Below are 22,451 nucleotides of genomic sequence, written 5' to 3' on the forward strand. Positions count from 1 at the left end.
AACTTTGTGACATGGACAAAGAAGTGAGACTTGCAAGCCCTAAGTCTCCTTATTTGAAAACTATAGAGAGTAATACTTATCCAGCCTGCTTCTGAGGGCTAGTGTGAGGGCTGGATTTGATCCAAGTATTTGAAAAAGGAAGGAACGCGCCTAAGTATTCTACAAATGCAGAGTAATGCGTTATATTTATCATCTCTACACATACTCCAAGAAGCCCTTCTGGCACAACAGTTAAGTGCTGCTCAGCTGCTAACTGAAAGGTTGGTGGTTCAAATCCACTCAGTGGCTTTGCATAAGAAAGACATGGTGATCTGCTCCCATAAAGATTACAGCCTAGAAAACCCTATGGGGCACTTTTATTCTGTCACATGGGGTCACTATGAGATGAAAACTGGCTAAACAGCACAAAACAACAACAACAAAATACACCATTCTCATCCCCCACCCCTTGCTGGTCCACTGTCAACCAGCAGGTATTTCCACTTGACTTTGGTGGGCCGGGGGCCAGAAGGGGTTGTTAGAAGCTGTGTGATGTAGTACCCTACTCAGCACTGTCAGTGAAAACCAACTGCTGTCACGAAGACTCCAACTCATGTGACCCCATGTGTGTCAGAGTAGAACTGTGCTCTGTAGGGTTTTCAGTGGCTGATTTTTTGGAAGTAGATCTCCAGGCCTTTCTTCTGGGGTGCCTCTGGGTGGACTTGAATCTCCAAGCATTTGGTTAGCAGTCTGACATGTTGATGGTTTGTACCGCCAACATCAATGAAAGAATCTGTAGTTGCTTTGTTCACTCAACCACTCATTCATTCAACAAGTGGTTTTTGAGAACACGCTGGTGCAGAAGTACTGTGTTAAGTCCTAAAGTAAAGGGAACTTGAAACAATAGGTCAAGCAGGGGGAAACCTGATTTAGGACTGGAAAAGAAAGACAGCAGCCAGGGTGTAAGAGCAGGGGAAGAGATGTGTTGGCCTTGAGCTAGACAGTTGATTGCCTGGGCAGACCCAGAGAAAGGCTGAGGGCAGAAGAAGGGGGTATGCTTCCAGCTGACCCACATCGACCTGCCCCAGATAGGAGTGTGAGCCCAGAGGGCAAGGACTCAGCATCCATCCAGCCATCGCTGAGTCCCAAGCCTCCACCTCCTAAGGCTGGGCTTGGTGGTGGGCAAGATGACACAGATGAGGGTGAGCTGCCTTGGGGCCTCTTGTTAAAGACCCTCTGTTTAATACATGAAGTCCCTGTGTGGTGCAAACAGTTAAACACTTGACTACTAGTCAAAAGGCTGTCGGTTTGAACCCACCCAGAGGCACCTCCGAAGAAAGCCTTGGCAATGTGCTTCCATAAAGATCACAGAACTGAAAATCCCAGAGAGCAGTTCTACTTTGCGCATGTGTGGTCACCATGACATAGCACGGACTCGATGGCAAACACCACCACCACCATTTAATACATATTGTTGAATCGTGAACATTGAACTCCTGGCCAGCAGCACCGTAACTCCTGCCTCAGTGAAGCTTATCTAACACAGCATTTTCCCTGTAAGGCACGTCATGGCCTTCCTGTGCTTAGGAACACTAGACAACACTTCAGCACTATGTTTGGGGGCGACTTTAAACTGAAATTAGCAAGGAAAGCACAAAATGTGTCACTAAATAGACCACCAAAAGGGCCATTGTTTACAGTCTAGGAGCTGAAACAAGAAGGCAGAGTGCCACCTTGTTTGACCTCAGCTGGGGACATACGTGTGGATGACTCAGATTTTCAATGCTCTGTGTACATCTGCAAGTGTCCGCAAGAGCACTTTAAGTATCCATTGGAAGCACAGTGAGTATTCATTTTGGGGTTACAAATAAATTTCAGTGAGTAAGAAAATTCACAAATACAGAATCTGTGAATAAAGGGGATCGCCTTTACATGGTTTTGGATAGCAACCTCACAGGGCTGACACAGAAATCACAGTGAGTTCCATCTAAAGTATCGATCAAAATGTTGTGAAAGTCTGAGAAATAATAGAAAATGTTGTGCAGCCTTAAAACGATCATGAAGATGTGGCAGGACCGAGCGGCGCTTCATTCCGTGATACGTAAAGTTGCCAGGAGCCACAGCAACAAGCAGTTACTGCAGAGTCAAAATGGGAAAACCCTGAGCTATACCAGAGCAGCTTTCACTCTGTGAGGATCTCGTGTTTCTGGTCAAATAAGCTCCGGATAACCTGCCGTTCTGACTGTGATGGGCTGGCCGCCTCCGGCTGCAGATTTGTCTCTTGGAAGGACTTGTAATGGGAAGAACTAGGACGATAATCTAAAACATGGCAGCCTGCGGTCTACATCCTCCAGCGATGGAATTCATACGTGGACGCCATTAAACACTTGTGATTAGAGAATGCACTTCAAGGTCATCAGAAAGTTTTCCCTTAAGTCCCTGCACAGCTGTAAGGGAACTCTTAGGGCGTTATTCCAGCGAGGCGTATTGACTCTATACCCGTGCAGTGAATATGTGTGCGCTACTATGCACAATGGAGCCCTGGTGGCGGAGTGATTAAGAGTTCAGCAGCGTTTAACCAAAAGATCAGCAGTCGGAATCCACCAGCTGCTCCTTGGGAACCTTATGGGCCAGTTCTACTCTGTCCTATGGGATCGCCATGAGTCAGAATCAACTTGACAGCAACAGGTTTGGTTTTTTGGTTTTACTATGCAAAATGCAAAAAGACATTTATCTCTATAAGAATCCTAAAAGGGGATTTGGAGGAAGAAAAGGACAACAAGATAGCTTGGGGTTGTTTACTTGGTGTCTTAGTCATCTAGTGCTGCTATAACAGAAATACCACAAGTGAGTGGCTTTACCAAACAGAAACTTATTTTCTCACAGTCTGAAAAATAAAAAGAAAATCCCAAACCTGTTGCTGTGGAGTAGATTCTGACTCAGAGCAACCCTATAGGACAGAGTAAAACTGCCGCATAGAGTTTACAAGGAGTGCCTGGTGGATCTGAACGGTGGACCCATTAGTTAGCAGCCATAACTCTTAACCACTACACTGCCGGGGTTTCCTCTCACGGTCTGTTTTTGTTGTTGTTAGGTGCCGTTGAGTCAGTTCCAACTCGTAGTGACCCTATGCACAACAGAACGAAATAATGCCCAATCCTGAGCCGTCCTTACAATCGTTGTTATGCTTGAGTTCATTGTTGTAGCCACTATGTCAATCCACCTCATTGAGGGTCTTCCTCTTCTCCACTGACCCTATACTTTACCAAACATGATGTCCTTCTCCAGGGACTGATCCCTCCTGACAACATGCCCAAAGTATGTAAGATGAAGCCTCGCCATCCTTGCTGCTAAGGAGCATTCTGGTTGTGCTTCTTCTAAGATTTGTTTGTTCTTTTGGCAGTCCGTGGTATATTCAATATTCTTCGCCAACACCACAATTCAAAGCTGTCAGCTCTTCCTGCATCTTCCTTATTCGTTGTCCAGCTTTCACATGCCTATGATGCAGTTGAAAATACCATGGCTTGGGTCAGATACACCTTAGTCTTCAAGGTGACATCTTTGCTTTTCGACACTTTAAAGAGGTCCTTTGCAGCAGATTTACCCAATGCAATGCATCTCTTGATTTCTTGACTGCTGCTTCCATGGGTGTTGATTGCGGATCCAAGTAAAATGAAATCCTTGACAAATTCAATCTTTTCTCTGTTTATCATGCTGTTGCTCATTGGTCCCGTTGTGAGGATTTTTGTTTTCTTTATGTTGAGGTGCAATCCATACTGAAGGCTGTGGTCTTTGATCTTAAGTAGTAAGTGCTTCAAGCCCTTTTCACTTTCAGCAAGCAAGGTTATGTCATCTGCATAACGCAGGTTGTTAATGAGTCTTCCTCCAATCCTGATGCCCCATTCTTCTTCATATAGTCCAGCTTCTTGGATTATTTGCTCAGCATACAGATTGAATAGGTATGGTGAAAGAATACAACCCTGATGCACATCTTTCCTGACTTTAAGCCAATCAGTATCCCCTTGTTCTGTCCGAACAACTGCCTCTTGATTTATGTAAAGTTTCCTCAGGAGCACAATTAAGAGTTCTGGAATTCCCATTGTTCCCAATGTTATCTATAATTTGCTATGATCCACACAGTTGAATGCCTTTGCATAGTCAGTAAAACACAGGTAAACATCCTTCTGGTATTCTCTGCTTTCGACCAGGATCCATCTGACATCAGCAGTGATATCCTTGGTTCCACGTCCTCTTCTGAAACCAGACTGAATTTCAGGGAGTTCCCTGTCGATATACCATTGCAGCCATTTTTGAATGATCTTTAGCAAAATTTTGCTTGCGTGTGATATTAATGATATTGATGTATAATTTCCACATTCAGTTGGGTCACCTTTCTTGGGAATAGGCATAAATATGGATCTCTTCCAGTCAGTTGGTCAGGTAGCTGACTTCCATATTTCTTGGCATAGACAAGTGAGTACCTCCAGTGCTGCATCTGTTTGTTGAAACATCTCAATTGATATTCCATCAATTCCTGGAGCCTTGTTTTTCGCCAATGCCTTCAGAGCAGCTTGGACTTCTTCCTTCAGTACCATTGGTTCCTGAAATGGTTGAACATCGACTAATTCTTTTTGGTATAATGACTCTATTCCTTCCATCTTCTTTTAATGCTTCCTGCATCTTTTAATACTTTCCCCATAGAATCCTTCACTATTGAAACTCGAGGCTTGAATTTTTTCTTCAGTTCTTTCAGCTTGAGAAATGCCAAGCATGTTCTTCCCTTTTGGTTTTCTATCTCTAGCTCTTTGCACATGTCACTATAATACTTTACTTTGTCTTCTGGAGCCATCTTTTGAAATCTTCTATTCAGTTCTTTTACTTCATCAAGTCTTCCTTTTGCTTTAGATGCTCGAAGTTCTAGAGCAAGTTTCAGAGTTTCCTCTGACATCCTTCTTGGTCTTGTCTTTCTTTCCTCTCTTTTCAATGACCTTGCTTTCTTCATGTATGATGTCCTTGATGTCATTCCACAACTTGCCTGGTCTTGGTCACTGGTGTTCAATGCATCAAATCTATTCATCAGATGGTCTCTAAATTCAGGTGGGATATACTGAAGGTCATATTTTGGCTCTTGTGGACTTGCTCTGATTTTCTTCAGTTTCAGCTGGAACTTGCATGTGAGCTTGTAATTGATAGTCTGTTCCACAGTCAGCCCTTGGCCTTGTTCTGAATGATGATATTGAGCTTTTCTGTCATCTCTTTCCACGGATGTAGTCAATTTGATTTGTGTGTGTTCCATCTGGTGAGGTCCATGTGTATACTCATTGTTTATGCTGGTGAAAGAAGGTATTTGCAATGAAGAAGTCGTTGGTCTTGCAAAATTCTATCATTCAATCTCCATCATTGTTTTTATCACCAAGGCCATATTTTCGAACTATTGATCCTTCTTCTTTGTTTCCAACTTTTCCATCCAATCACTAGTAATTACCAATGTGTCTTGATTGCATGTTCAATCAATTTCAGACTGCAGCAGCTGATAAAAATCTTCTATTCATCTTTGGCCCTAGTGGTTGGTGCATAAATTTGAATAGTAGTCGTATTAACTGGTCTTTCTTGTAGGCGTATGGATATTATTCTATCACTGACAGCGTTGTACTTCAGGATAGATCTTGAAATGTTGTTTTTGACGATGAATGTGACACCATTCCTCTTCCAGTTGTCATTCCCAGCATAGTAGACTATATGATTGTCTGATTCAAAATGGCCAATATGAGTCCATTTCAGCTCACTAATGCCTAGGATATCGATGTTTATGTGTTCCATTTCATTTTTGACTATTTCCAATTTCCCTACATTCATACTTCGTACATTCCAGGTTCTGATTATTAATGGATGTTTGCAGCTGTTTCTTCTCATTTTGAGTCATGCCACATCAGGAAATGAAGGTCTTGAAAGCTTTACTCCATGTACATCATTAAGGTCAACTCTACTTTGAGGAGGCAGCTCTTCCCCAGTCATCTTTTGAGTGCCTTCCAACCTGGGGGGCTCATCTTCCAGCACTATGTCAGACAATGTTCTGCTGCTATTCATAAGGTTTTCACTGGCTAATGCTTTTCAGAAGTAGACTGCCGGGTCCTTCTTCGTAGTCTGCCTTAGTCTGGAAGCTCAGCTGGAACCTGTCCTCCATGGGTGACCCTGTTGGTATCTGAATACCGGTGGCATAGCTTCCAGGATCACAGCAACACACAAGCCCCCACAGTACGACAAACTGACAGACACCTGGGAGTCTCACAGTCTAGTAGCCTACAAATCCAAATTCAGGGCATCAGCTCCAGGGGAAGGCTTTCTTTGTCTGTCGGTTCTGGAGGATGGTCCTCGTCACCAATCTTCCTCTAGTCTAGGGGCTTCTCTGTGCAGGAATCCCAGGTCTAAAGACACTCTCTGCTCCCAGCACTGCTTTCTTGGTGGTATGAGATCCCCATGTCTCTCTGCTGGATTCTCTCTTTTATAGCTCAAAACAGATTGGTTTAAAACACGGTCTAATCTTGTTAATTGAGTCTTGTGTCATTAACATAACTGCTGCTAATCCCATCTCATCAACATCATAGAGACAGGATTTACAACATAGGAAAATTACATCAGATGACAAAATGGTGGACAAGCACGCAATACTGGGAACTATGGCCTGGCCAAGTTGACAGATATTTTGGGGGACACAATTCATTCCAGGACATTTGGAGAGAGTATTTTCTCCTGTGCTCTGCTCTAGATTTTGTGTCATCTCAGCCAATGCGTACACTGAGGATCCCCTTGGATGATGATCTTATAGCCACCATAAGGCAGTGATGCTGACGTGATGGGAATCCTCAGCTGAGAGGACATACGAGAGTTCTAAGCATGAGCTAGAAGATACCAGTTCCAGATTTCAAGGTGGAGAACACCTGAGATGCCATCCTTGGCTGAAAGTGGCTCTGCTGTAATTACTTGGGTGACATTTGGCTCTGAGAGGTGTGCATATGGCTAGAGCTTAACATAGGCACATAGGGCAGGTGCCCACACTCAGAGCCAGCACTATTAGAGTATCACAAGTGGCATCTATACGGTCCTCAGGGTGCAAGAACTACGGAGGAAATGCTGCTAAATCTTCCCTTACATCAGCCTTCTTAAAGAATCCATGATGAAAGTTCAAAATAGTTGCAAACATGCAAAATAATGATCTTCCTCTGCAAACTCGGGATGCCTGGTTTTTTGTAATGGACCTGCGGATCCAATGGTTCACCACGAGTGAGTCACCCACCATTTCTGGGTCTCGATGCCCTTATCTGCCAAACAAAACACTTGAGCTACATAATTCCAGTGTCCTTTCTAGCTCTGGAATTCTGTGGTTCCATCCCCAGTACTGGGGTGTAATCAATGCCGTGGGCATTGGTAGCCAGGAAAAGCTGAATGAGTTAAACACAGGAATCAAGGTGTTTTTCCAGCAGTGCCAAATTTTCTGTTTCTTTACAGCACCCCTGGTGTTCTTTGGCTCCTTGATGACTCTCACATGGTGTGTGTCTTCCCCAGTTTGTGCATATGTCTGTGTCTCAGACAAACAAACAAACAAACACGGTGCCATTGAGTTGATTCCAATTCTTAGGGACCCTATAGGACAGAGTAGAACTGCCCCATGGGGTTTCCAGGGAGTAGCTGGTTGATCGAACTATCAACCTTTTGGTTAGCAGCTGAGCTGTTAATGACTGTGCAACCAGGACTCCAGTCCGTGTCTAACCTGAGCTTGTTATGACACCCTACACTGATATGGCACCATTAACATAACAAAGAAAACTCTGTTCTCAAACAGGATTATATCCACAGGTGTGGGAGTTAGGATTCTAACACATATCTTGGGGAACACAGTTCAGTCCACAGCAAAGGGGAGAAGATGGATATCTGCCTCTCAGCTGACTCACCTAGCTGTGACTGCTAAGAACCGCGTCCCAGGAGAATCCCTCCTGCAGCTCGTTGATGACAGACATGGAGCTCCTTCCGGGACATCTTGTTGCTGTTGTGGTTGATAGCTGCTGAGGAGTCAGCTCTGGCTCACGCCGACCCCATGTATGACAGAACAAAACTTGCCTGGTCCTGTGCCATCTTTGTGATCGTCAGCATGTTTGGGTCCATTGTCGTAGTTATTGTGTCGGTCCATCTCATGGAGGCTTTCCCTCATTTTCCCTGACCCTCTACCGAACATGATGTTCTTTCCAGTGATTGGGCTTTCCTGATGATGTGTCCAAAGCAAGTGAGCCGAAGTCTCACCATCCTCATTTCTAAGAGCATTCTGCTTGTGTTTCTTCGAAAATGAATTTTTCTGTTTATTCAATATTCTTCACCAATACCACAATTCAAATATATCAATTATTCTTCTGTTGCACTCCTACACATATTAAGACCTCTGGAAGATATTCTATCACTTCAATCAATCCCTTCAGTTGTGAACACACTTTTCTGAGGAATATATAATTCAACTATACAAGGCTACACATAACACTAACCACATTTATTCTAACCACGGATTAAATACAGGAGAGATGCAAGACATTCCTTGTGGATAAATGCCAAAACAATAGAAGAATGGATAAAATTGCCTGATAGACCCTTTCCATCACCGATTCCTTTCATCTGTTTGAAAGAAAACTAACTGCAACATTTGCTCTTGTGATCTGATGGGAATTCCCTTTTCCCAAGCATGTAGAGGCCGTAGAAGAAACCTGAAGAAAAGCTGATGACTTTTGTTTTCATTTGGGCTGCCATCAACCTAGCTTCCATCTGCGGCTGCCCTGTCTGTTTATAGTACTTCTGCCTTTGCTTAATTGTTTCAATAAAATGTCAAGGCAATAGGGAGGTTGCTGTTCGTATTTCACCTCTGGATCTTTAGCAGCATATGGAGGCTTTTACAAGAGTGTTTAAATATGAACACAGGCTAAGGAAAATATACATTAACACACACGTGATAACTCAAGTCGCATGCTTCACCTTTTACATATATGATTGATGCTAACCAAAAGCAAAGTTACATGCTAAAACGATTACAACTGTCAGGGAGTGCTCAGTCCACATTTGCAAGTTTTAAAGGATTCCAGGGCCGTGAAATGTGGAACTCATTGTCTCTTAACCATTTTCTCTTCTGATCTCATAATACTGTGTAGCTTTTGATATAACCCACAAAGGGCATGTGAGTTTGGGGCTGACTTGAGCTAGCCTTCAGACCTGCATTCAACAGGTTGTTTTCAGTTAGAGATGTTGAGTCACAATGGAATCGTATCTAAGGAAATCTTTTAGTACCATAAGCGTTTAAAAGCCCGAAGCTGATTACTGTCTCCGAGGAGAGAGCGGGAGAAGACTGTTAGGAATCCACAGTGAGACGCCACTCTTGCTGTTCTTCCCAGTTCGACCAGGGACAGAGGGTCCATCTGACTTGACTCTGCAGTAATGGACATCATCTAAGCTGGACGCTATGAAGGGATAAAACTCTTCTATGTTGAGCATGTCACAGAAGGTGGGGCTTGAATAGTACTTTCAGGGATTGAGTGGGCAGGAAGGGGGAGTGGGTGGGTGGTGACCCTGGCACACATGGGGAGAATGACATATGACTGGCCTATGTCAGGTGGACTCATGGCCATGAATTAACAGGAGGAGACAGGAGGCATGCCTCTGCATATCTTTTTCTTGGACCACGAGCAGCACTCATTTGGGAAAAGTCAGGTAGATCTTTACTTTCCCTATTGCAAGTCTCCCAGGTATTCCAAATACACAGAGGAGATATGAAGCAAAGCGGTACCTACACTGTCCCTCAATTAAAAAACATAAAATCATAATGGAACAAGAGTTTTATTGGGAAACGCTTTGGTATTTTATTAGAAAATACAAACAATACACAATTGTTCAAACACTAAAGAGAGACCAGAAGCAGCATGAAGAATAAATGGGATTCGGACACTGTGTGAAGGAAACTAGATTCCCCAGCCTGCTAACTGAAAGGTTGGAGGTTTGAGTCCACCCAAGAGGTGCCTTGGAAGAAAGGCCTGGCTGGCAATCTTCTTCAGAAAAATCAGCCTCTAAACACCCGGTGAAGCCCAATTCTATTCTGACACACGTGGGGTTGCCAGGAGTCGGTGTCGACCCCACGGCAACTGGTTTAACTGCCGACCGGTGAAATGGAGGACTGTTTGAACAGACTGCCCCAGCATCTTGGAGCGGTAATGGGGTGTGGTCCCAGGAACAAAACCTACCCGGTCTGGAAGAATGAAGACTCTTCATTTCATAGGTAAGAAATAAATTAAGCCAAGGAAGGGAAGGGGGGAAAGAAAGAGGGAAGGAGGGAGGAAGTAGAAGGAAAAGCAAGAGAGGAAGAGAAGGAAAGAAATACAGTGGAGGGAGGGAAGAAGCCTTCCGGAACAACAGGGAAATTAAAAACAAATATGGAAAAACCAATTGAAAAATAAGGAATTTTATCAACTAATGTACTTTTCTTTTTCCAGGGTTTTAGCTTTCTAGTTGTTTGGTTCCCTTCCCTTGTCTTCCTTGTTTATTAACTTCCCATGACAACACAGAGGTAGCTTTTTCAAGAGAATCTCTAGACCTGCTTGTTACAACCAAATCTTTAGCAAGACATTTCTCTCTCAAAGACTTATTCTAGCCTGGACTTCTCTGGCGTCTCAGTATCCCAGTGCTGCTGTAACAGAAATACCATAAGGGGGGGGGGTGGACTTAATGAACAGAAATTTATTTTCCTTGTAGTTTAGGCCATTAGCAATCTGGATTCAGGGTGGCAGCTCTAGGGGAAGGCTTGGTTCGTCAGCTCTGGGGAAACATCCTTTCCCCCTCAGCTTTTCCTCAGCTCCTTGGTGATCTCCACAGACATCAATATTCCTGTCTGTGCTTCTTGGCCTGATCTGCTCTTTTCATATCCCAAAAGTGATGGGTTTAAGACACACCCTACATCAATATATCATTGACATGACAAACACCCTATTCCAAAAGGGATTTATGTTCACAGGTATAGGGGTTAGTGTCATGGACTGAATTACGTCCCCCCCAATTTTTTTTTAAACATGTGTGTATCAATTTGGTTGGGCCATGATTTCTGGTATTATGTGGTTGTCCTCCATTTTGTGATTGTAATTTTATGTTAAAGAGGATTAGGGTGAGATTGTAGTAGCCTTACCCAGGTATCATTTCTGAGCTAACGTAAAGGGAGTTTCCCTGGGGTGTGGCCTGCACCACCTTTTATCTCTCAAGAGATAAAAGGAAAGGGAAGCAAGCAGAGAGTTGGGGACCTCATACCACCAAGAAAGCAGCACCAGGAGCAGAGCACGTCCTTTGGACCCGGGGTACCTGTGCCTGAAAAGCTCCTCAACCAGGGGAAGATTAAGGACAAGGAATCTTCCTTCAGAGACGACAGAGAGAGAAAGCCTTCTCCTGGAGCTGATGCCCTGAATTTGAACTTGTAACCTACTAGGCTGTAAGAAAATAAATGTCTCCCTGTTAAAGCCATCCACTTGTGGTACTTCTGTTATAGCAGCGCTAGGTGACTGAGACAGTTAGGATTTACAGCACATCTGGGAGGACACGATTCAATCCGTAATACCTGGTATTTCTGCTACGCTGTTTTCTTTCTTTAATTTGCTTCAAAGTAAGGTTCAAATGCCTTGCATTGCAAATTTATTGTGAGGATCTTGATAATGTATGATTTGAGGGTACCTGAAAAAGAGAGAGCAGGCAGTGAATATAAATAATAACAGCTATTTTTAATTGAGGGTCAGCAAAAAAGAGGAAGACCCTCAGCGAGATGGATTGACACAGTGGCTACAACAATGCGCTCATGCATAACAACTATTGCGAGGCTGACTCAGGACTGGACAGTGTCTCGTTGTACTTAGGTCACTATGAGTTGGTACTTAGGTACTTAGGTCACTATGAGTCAGAACCAACTCGATGGTACCTAACAACAACAGGATTTTTAATTGAGTAGTTACTATGTGCCAATTATTTTGCTAAGAGCTGTCTATACAATATTCTCCTTAATCCCCTGTCTTTATGGTTGTTGCTTCAGGCTGTCGAGTCAATTCCCACTCATAGCGATCCCATTTGACAGAGTAGAACTGCCCCATAGGGTTTTCTAGGCTGTAATCTTTTTTTTTAAATCTTTATGGGAGTAGATTGCCAGGTCTTTTCTCCCACAGAACTGCTGGTGGGCTCAAACTGCTGGCCTTTCGGTTAGCAGTCAAGCACTTAATCATCGTGCCACCATGGCTCCTTATATTTAGTTAGTTCCCTAGGGCCCCACAGATCTGGGTTCTGTTTGCTAACCTCAGTTTACTGATGCTCAAGCCGAAGCTGAGGCTCAGAGCTATGGGATCCCTGAAAGGGACAGAACTTCTCAGTATGCTAAAACCAAGGGTACCTCTGAGTGCTGCTGTTGGCTTTGAAGGAATGCAAGGATTTTGACAGGCAGAGAAAAAAAATGATTAGGGAAATACTGTTAACACAGAAAACCACCTTGCTCATGAAATCACAGAGAGTCTTGTGTGTCAACACTTCCTAACATAATAAGATGTTTGTAATATGGCCGTCCAGCTCCAGTAAGGTTTCTGTGAAAACGGCCTCTGATGATGTCTTTCATAAGAATGAGTTATGTGGAAATTTCTGCTTTTATTTCAAGAAATACAGGCCAAAAACTGTTGGTAACTACCCCCCCCCAAAAAAAAAATTAAAGCCAACACTTGGCCTTCTCCTTCATCACCAATATGCTTGCTAAATAAAGACATTTTGCTTACTCTGTCAGACACACCTTCAAAAGATCTATTGTTATAGCAATAAAGCAGAAAATATCATGGAATTAGGTTTTGTTTACAGCTTTAATATATAAAACCTACAAAGGAAAATCCGCCTCTGCTGTGGTTCAGGTTTCTTCAATCTGTTGAAATCTGCTATTAATTTAGAAATGTGTGTTGGTTTCTGCTCTTAGTTTTTCATTAGATGTTACCTAGCCTGCATGCGTATCTCGTGGAGGCTGGGAGTTGGTGGTTAATGTAAATAATATGTCCATATTAAAGGACAGCTAAAAGCCAAACTACTTTAGTAGAGAGAAGTCATAAATTTCCAGGCATCTCTGAAAGGATCGTTGACATTGTTTAATTTCAGGCAGCTGGTTTTGTTCACACATCCAACTCTCTGTTGTTTGTGTTCTACCCTCTTTATTTATTCACTCCCCTCTCCAATACTTCCATCTGTTCTTTTTGATGGTGGTGATGCAAACACCAGTCACCTGCCTTCATCAGCTCATAGTCTCTTTCCCGACAGTGTTTTACTTAAGGGCCTCACTTGGCCTTCTCAAGCTACTTCATAATTTCTTACTCTTGGTGACTTTAGAGGGTCCGTAGAGAAAACCTCAAGATTATGGTAAGATAATGGTACTTCCATGTACTTGGTGGTTCGGTGGTGGAATTCTCGCCTTCCATGCAGGAGACCAGGGTTCAATTCCTGGCCAATGCACCCCACATGCAGCCACCACCTCCCTGTCAATGGAGGCTTGCACATTGCTATGATACTGAACAGGTTTCAAGGGAGCTTCTGGATTAAGATGGACTAGGAAGAAAGGTCTGGTGATTGACTTTCCAAAAATCAGCCAATGAATACCTAATGGAGCACAGCAGTCTGATCCGTGACTGATCATGGGGACAGCACAGGACCCGGCAGCGTTTCATTCCACTAGGCATGGGGTTGCCACAAGTTGGGGTTTGACTTGACAGCAGCAGCAAAAAAACATTTTCCTTTTAAAGCCCAGATGTCCACATGCTGTATTTAAACAGGAAATATGAACATTAATTTGACTATAATTGAATTGATACAAGCGTAATAACTCACACTGCATTCTGAGTATAAGGCAAAGTAAGACGGGCAGGGAAAATCTGGGATATGCCTAGTTGTGCCTCCTTGGCTAACAACCCACTTGCCGGGTGTGTGGGCACCAGTCTCTCAAATTCCTGCCTTGCCAGCCCCTGCTCATGTGGGTGAGACAAAGCAGAGTGAGGAGTACCCACTGTTTCAAGCACTTGATGCAGATGAAGGATCGCTGTGTGTGTGCACATGAAATCAAATTAAGACAGAGCAACACCCGTCGTTTATGGATAGCCTCTACTGCGTGTGACTCAAGTCTGTGTGTGACAGGTTACCTGTGAAGGGTGGTCAGTTCTTTCTAGAGCAAGGCAATGCAAATTCTGAGTTTAAGAATGTGCCACAGATTGCAGGTATTATTTGAAGAGCCTGTGCTGTCAGCTATGATTCTTTTATCTCTTTATCTTAGAGCATGTATTTAGAGATACTGGCAGAAGCTCTGTTAGGGGGAGGGAGGATGAGCTGGAAGAGGGTAAGGGGTCAAGAGGAACATCTTCTTCCAGCTGCGAGATTTAGAGCAGATTGAGGAGACCATGGAAGGATGGGCTAGGGAGGATACTATGGCCAGGGGAGAGGGATGATTGAGAGCCAACCCTGCCCAACGATGTGAAAAGGATGTGATTCAGAGCACACGCAAAGGGAAGCCCTCTCAGTAAGATTCTCCATTGAACGAGGGAGGAAGGAGAAGAGGCTGCAGCTCCAGGGAGATTCATGTTCTTCTAGAGAACGTGAGGGACACCCCACCCGAAGTCACCCCTTCCCCCTGGAGATTCAAGGGTGAGTCAGTGGCTAGAGGTGTGTGTGTGTTACGACACAGCAAGGAGAGGGAAAAGGGTGGAAGGTGATGCATGGGGGACCCAGAATATGAGAGGGAGGCAGAGGCAGGTGGGCCAGGATCACCAGTCAGCCCTGCTGTGTTGTGAGGGGAGGTTACACATGAAAGTGACACTGATTGTCATAATTTTGTAATTGTTCCCCAGCAACGCTCCACTGGATGGGAATATGGACAGAGGAAAAGGACATCTGGGTGCACTTAGGGTTGGGGTTTTGCCCCACAAATGCAGCAGAGATATTTGCAAAGTGGTGATCATAATGACAAACCATGGGCTCTACCCTGAGTGAGGAGGAATGCTTGGACAGGAAGTCTAAGCAGAATGGATCTGGACTGGCTGTGGATGGGGTCTTAATGAGGCTGAAGGATGATCCCTGAGGGTCTACTTGATTTGGAAGGAGAGGGAGGTATGAATGTGAGATGCGTGATCTGGGAGATGGAGCACTCCCCAGACACAGCAAGCTCTCCTGCATCCCTTTGGAAATGGGTGGCTAAAGTTGAGTGAAATAAGGATCATTGCAAATAAGGAGATTGAAGAAGTGCTGGGATGACCCAGGAGAATACGGGAGTCGGATGGAGAGGAAAGAAGGTACATCAGGTGCTGCCATAGTCAAGTCATGGTGTCCTGATAGGGAGAGGGAGGGAAAGACAGATGGCGTGACCCTTAGGGGACTTTCCTACAAGGAGGAAGAGGTAACAGAGTGGTAGGGACAAGAAGGAAAAGCACTGACATGTCTGTTGTATGTAACACTATGAGATAGATAATAAGATTCTCATAGGGAGGGAAGTGAAGGTCAGAGAGCTTAAATAGCTTGACCAAGGTCACAAAGTAATAGACACATGTGAGGGTTAAACACTCCTGCTCCCAAGTCATTTCTAAACCTGCAGGAGGAATTCAGCATGGTTCCTACTACCTCCTTTTATAAATGGCTCTCTTCCTTCCCTCCTTCCTCCCTCCCTTCCTTTCTTCATTAGCATTCGACAGACATGATTTGTACCATATCAAAAAGAAAAAAAAAGATCTGTTGCCTTCAAGTTGATTCATCATCATTCTAGAAATGGGGAACAGTTTGAAAGAATGTTTTCTGAATGCAGAAGGGAACAAAAGTCCAGGAAGACAACCAGTATTCTTTGTACACTCACAGGAACCTAGGCAACCACCTTTTGGGAAGAAAACTAACCTAGACCATCAGAGAAAGAGCAGCTGTCTAACTGGAGCTCATCTATCTATCAGTACAGGTGAGTCTGTCTCAGAAGAGAAAAATTGCAAAAGGCAGACTTCGATTCATTGAAAATGTATCCAATTTATAATCAAGTAAGAATACTTTGCTCTCACTGCCACAGGATATTAATATATGGGGCCTTTCAGCCCCCCAAATTCAACCAGCTGGGATTTTTAAAGGGCCTTTCTTTCTAAGCTTTATTTAAATAAACGATGTTCCTTTTAATAGTCAATCTGCATTCCATCAACAAGATAGAAGACAGCCTTCATGTCTAACTCTCCAAAGAAACACTCTCTGTAAAATGTGTGTTTAGCAGTTAACAGGAAGATAAGTTCATCTACATTTTTTTTTTTTTTGAGGCAAGAAAGCCTGAGGGGCATGAAAAGAAGCATGCTGAATGCGAATATATTAAATGGAATTTCCATGTCGCAGTCAGAATATGAAAAATACAGGTCAAAAGAAAGTTATTTTTATCAACTAAGAGATATAATTTTTTTAAGAGATATAATTAAAGATAACAAAATATTTATTGAGGGATAGTATATCAATTGAATCATGGAGGACATCTTCATTTGATTTTAACAGGGCTTTGAAGTGGTTCTGCCCAGTTCAGTCACAGCTGACAAAGTAAAACTGAATAGACCCAAGTTTTTAAAAATTTGAGTGAAGCGGAATAACTGGAATGGGAAAAATTACGCTTCAAAGCCCTGATAGAAACCTAATCTCCCTCTTAGAAAACAAGGGCAGCATACATGTTGCATAGCAACCAAACCTCTTGCTCACTGGATTTTGAGCAGAGATGGAAACAGCAAGGCCTCTCAAAGATGGCAGCTGCCTACTCCACTTTAAATGTGTGTTTCTTTCCACAGTTTTACCAATAATCCAATCTTCTGCATGTGGAGCCTCTTCTGAGTCTCTCATTCCAGAGCTTTAGCCCATAATTTTTCCCATTCTTGTTATTGTTCTGGTTCACCTAAATTTTGAAACTCTGGGTCTGTTCTGGTTTAGCTTTGTCAGTCAGGACTGAAGTGGTTCGAAGCTCAGGATTTCAACTGTGAGGTATAGGCAATTCTGTGAATCTGAAGTTTTTGAAATGGAGGTCCCTCTTGACTGAATTTAATGTTACTTAAAAATATTGTCTATGGTATCTATACCCAACTCACTGCCGTCAAGTCGATTCTGACTCCTAGTGACCCTACACGACATAGTAGAACTGCCCCATAGTTTCCAAGGAGTGCTTGGCAGATTTGAACTGCCAATCTCTTGGCACTGGGTACTGGGTATGGTATCTATGAGGTATATCCTTTGTAGATATATTTTGGGTTCTTAAACTTAAAAAAAAAAATAGAACTGGTGAAATAATGGATGGACTCAATCATATTGGAAGCTCTAAGCAAAGACATTTTCAGCAGCTCCCACTGATCCCTCTCTCATTGCAGGATCACTTCCTGACTTGTTGCTTTGGGCACATCATCAAGAGAGATTAATCAGAAGAGGAGGACTTTATGTTTGGTGAATAAGAGGGCTATTGAGGGCAAGGGAGGCCTTCTGTGAAATAGATTGTTACAGCAGCTGCAATGATGGACTTGAACGTGTTGGCAATTGTGAGGATAACGCAGGATCAGGCAAACTTTTTTTTTTTTTCTGTTTTGCCTAAGGCTGCCATGATGACTAGACAGCAGATGTCTTATCTTTCTCTCTCTAGCTATCCATCTATCTATCTGTCTGTCTGTGTATCTATCATCTACCCATCTATCTACCATCTCTCTATCTAGTCATCTATCATCTATCTCTATCCATCCATCCATTCATCCATCATCTATCCACTGATTCGTAGTTACAGCTGAGCTCCACCCACGCATTTTAAATATTAGAGAAACAATGCAAGTTTCAGGAACGACTGGTCTTAGATATGGGGAAAAAAGTGTTATTGTTCAAAATTTGGGTGGAGAATAATCAAAGTGACTGGCAGATGTGGATAGCTGTTTCTGAGGTGAGAATAAGGTTGCAATTAAGTTGACTCTGGAAGGCAAAAATGACCCATTTGTCAGGAGCTGTGACTCAGCAACAGACAGTCCATTTCTTTTATGGCTATGCCACGAGGAATGCGAGTCTCTGAAAAGGTAGCTTCCCCACCAAAAGCCTCCAACTCCCTAATTGTTATTATTGTTTTCCCTTCTCTGGGAAGATGCCTTGATAATGCTAATTAATAACAGAATATAATTTATTTCTCGAGGTGTCACTTAACACATTTTTCAGGAAAAAATATTTGAAAGTAAAAAATAACTAATCAAGTATAGGGGAAAGAGATGACGCAGAAGACATGCTCTCATAACAAAATCTATTTACTGTTGAAAATGCCCATGGAATATATGGAACCGTCTTCACCATTCATTCAAGCAGTGGTGTTTGAGAGCCTCTTCCATGTGATTCTTAGGTGCTGTGGGGACTAGAAAATGTTCAAGGTGTAGGCTCTGCTTCAAGGACCTTGTAAAACATAACAGTGCCTTGGAAACACTATAGGGCAGTTCTACCCTATCCTATACGGTTGCTGTGAGTTGGAATTGACTCAACAGCAATGGGTTTAAGGGATTGCTCAGTGGTACAATCCTTGCCTTCCATATGGGAGACCTGGGTTCGATTCCCAGCCAATGCACCTCAAGCAGGCACAGGCACCACCCATATATCCATGGAAGCTTGCGGGTTGCTATGATGCTGAATAGGTTTCAGTGGAGCTCCCTAAGATGGGCTAGGAAGAAAGGCCTGGGAATCTACTTCTGAAAAATCAATGAAAACCCTATGAATCACAACCATCCAATCTGCAACTGATCATGAGGGTGACCAAGGATAGCGCAGTATTTTCTTTAATTGTGCAGGGTGGGTCACCATGAGTCAGGGGGCCAACTCAACAGCAACCAACAATAACAAAGATGCTGGAGCAGAGCCCTGAAGGAGCCTGGGGTACTGGTAACAGCAGGGCTGCCACACTTGCGCACACTGATTTCTGTCTGTCTTCTTGTTAGCTGAGAAAAAGCAACTCTACATGCTAACCAACAAACGAGTAAGAGTAAAGTTTTACTAATTCCATCTTTATGGAATTACCATCTTTAGGTTAAGACTTTCAATTTTTAGTCCAATATGTATTGCCTTCTCAAAGTAGAGTTGACCTTAATGACTTGTATGGAGTCAAGCTTTTGGGACCTTCATTTACTGATATGGCACAACTCAAAATGAGAAGAAACAGCTGCAAACATCCATTAATAATTGGAGCTTTGAATGTGTGAAGTATGAATGTAGGAAAATGGGAAATCGTCTGAAATGGAATGCATAAACATCAATCTCCTAGGCATTAGTGAGGTGAAATGGAATGGTTTTGTTCATTTGAATCAGGCAATCGTATGGTCTACTATGCTGGAAATGACAACTTGAAGAGGAATGGCACTGCATTCATCGTCAAAAAAAAAAAAAATTTCAAGATCTATCCTGAAGTACAATGCTGTCAGTGATAGGATAACATCCATACGCCTACAAGGAAGACCAGTCACACCACTGCCAACAATTATTCAAATTTATGCACCAACCACTAAGGCCAAAGACGAAGATATTTTACCAATTTTACTAAGATTTTTTTTACCAATTTCTGCAGTCTGAAATTGATGAAACATGCAATCAGGATGCATGGAGAAGCTCAACATCATCAGCCAGAACAAGGACAGGGGCCAATTGTGGAAAAAACCATCAACTGTGCCTATGCAAGATCAAGTTGAAACTGAAGAAAATTAGAACAAGTCCACCAAGCCAAAGTATGACCTCGAGTATATCCCACCTGAATTTAGAGACCATCTCAAGAATAGATTTGATGCATCGAACACTAATGACTGAAGACCAGATGAGTTGTGGAATAACATCAAGGACATCGTACATGAAGAAAGCAAGAGGTCATTAAAAAGGCAGGAAAGAAAGAAAAGACCTAAATGGATGTCAGAAGAGACACTGAAACTTGCTCTTGAACATCTAGTAGCTAAAGTGAAAGGAAGAAATGATGAAGTAAAAGAGCTGAACAGAAGATTTCAAAGGATGGCTCAAGAAGACAAAGTATTATAATGACACATGCAAAGAGCTAGAGATAGAAAACCGGAAGAGAAGAACTTCCTTGGCATTTCTCAAGCTGAAAGAACTGAAGAAAAAATTCAAGCCTCGAGTTGCAACAGTGAAGGATTCTATGGGGAAAACATTAAACGAGGCAGGAAGAATCAAAAGAAGATGCAAGGAATACATAGAGTCATTATACCCAAAAGAATTGGTTGACATTCAACCATTTCAGGAGGCAGCATATGATCAGGAACCAATGGTACTGATAGAAGATGCTCAAGCTGCACTGAAGGCACTGGCGAAAAACAAGGCACCAGGAATTGACAGAATATCAATTGACATGTTTCAACAAATGGATGCAGCACTGGAAGTACTCACTTGTCTATGCCAAGAAATGTAGAAGACAGCTACCTGGCCAACTAACTGGAAGAGATCCATTTTATGCCTATTCCCAAGAAAGGTGATCCAATCGAATGTGGAAATTATCTAACAGTATGAATATCACATGCAAGTACAATTTTGCTGAAGATCATTCAAAAGGGGCTGCAGCAGTATATTGACAGGGAACTTTCAGAAATTCAAACTGGATTCGGAAGAGAACGTGGAACCAGGGTTATCATTGCTGACATCAGATGGATCTTGGCTGAAAGCAGAGAATATCGGAAAGATGTTTAAAAAAAAAAAGTTTACCTGTGTTTTATTGACTATGCAAAGGCATTCTACAGTTTGGATCATAACAAAGTATGGATAACATCGCAAAGAATGAGAATTCCAGAACACTTAATTGTGCTCATGAGGAACCTGTACATAGATCAAGAGGCAGTTGTTTGGACAGAACAAGGGGATCCTGCATGGTTTAAAGTCAGGAAAAGTGTGAGTCAGGGTTGTATCCTTTCACCATACCTATTCAATCTGTATGCTGAGAAAATAATCCGAGAAGCTGAACTATATGAAGAAGAACGGGGCATCAGGATTGGTGCAAGACTCATTAACAACCTGTGTTATGCAGATGACGCAACCTTGCTTGCTGAAAGTGAAGAGGACTCAAAGCACTTACTGATGAAGATCAAAGACCACAGCCTTCAGTATGGATTACACCTCAACATAAAGAAAACAAAAATTCTCATGACTAGACCAATAAGGAACATCATGATAAATGGAGAAAAAATTAAAGTTATCAAGGATTTCATTTTACTTGGATCCACAATCAACTGCCATGGAAGTAGCAGTCAAGAAATCAAAAGATGCATTGCATTGGGGAAATCTGCTCTGAAAGACCTCTTTAAAGTGTTGAAAAACAAAGACATCACCTTGGAGGCTAAGGCGCATCTGACCCAGGGCATGGTATTTTCAATCACATCATATGCATGTGAAAGCTGGACAATGGATAAGGAAGACAGAAGAAGAATTGTGGCCTTTGAATTGTGGTGTTGGCAAAGAATAGTGAATATATTATGGACTGCCAAAAGAACAAACAAATCTGTCTTCGAAAAAGTACAACCAGAATGCTCCTTAGAAACAAGGAGGGTGAGATTAAGTCTTACATACTTTGGACATGTTGTCAGAAGAGATCAGTCCCTGGAGAAGGACATCATGCTTGGTAAAGTAGAGGGTCAGCGGAAAAGAGGAAGACCCTCAGGGAAATGAACTGACACAGTGGATGCAAAAATGGGCTCAAGTATGACAAGGATTGTAGGCATGGTTCAGGACCAGGCAGTGTTTCATTCTGTTGTACACAGAGTTGCTGTAAGTTGGGACTGACTTGGCAGCACTAACAACAATATATTGTTCAGGCTTTTTGATTCCTGCCTCCCTGTTCTTCATATGCTCTTAAGATTAAAATTCAGAGACTTTGGATACAAAACAATTCTGACACCCAGCTCTGAGTTCATAAAAGCCATCTGTTGAATGCCTGTTTTATTCCAGGCCTTTTGCATGCATGGCCTCCTAGTGTATTCACAATAACTCTGAAAGGGGGTAGGAATAACCCTCTTTTATGGATGCAGGGCTGAAGTTGAGTAGGCTAAGTGCTTGCTGAAGGTCACGCTGCAGGTATGTGCTGACAGCCACAGTTCATTTAGTTTTCACTCCATGGTCCATGCATTTTCCACCAACTGCTGCTTTGTGCTGATATCTGCTCCCTTTCCTTACCTTTCAGCTGCTCCACTAAACCCGGCGCTCTGATGTTGAGAGGATAGACATTTGCTGTGTACAGACTGGAGCTCTGGCTGCAAGTCTTACTTCCCTGAAAACATATTCTGTACACACCTCGCCTGGCCTCGTGGTGGGTGCAGGGCACTTCCTGCCCCTCTTCTTGCTCTGAACTATGTTATGCGCTTGACCCAGTGACCTCAGCAGACAAGTCACAGCTGAGGCTTGACGTGTCTGTG

This window comes from Loxodonta africana, chromosome 1, assembly GCF_030014295.1.
Source record: "Loxodonta africana isolate mLoxAfr1 chromosome 1, mLoxAfr1.hap2, whole genome shotgun sequence".
NCBI classification, from domain to species: Eukaryota; Metazoa; Chordata; class Mammalia; order Proboscidea; family Elephantidae; genus Loxodonta; species Loxodonta africana.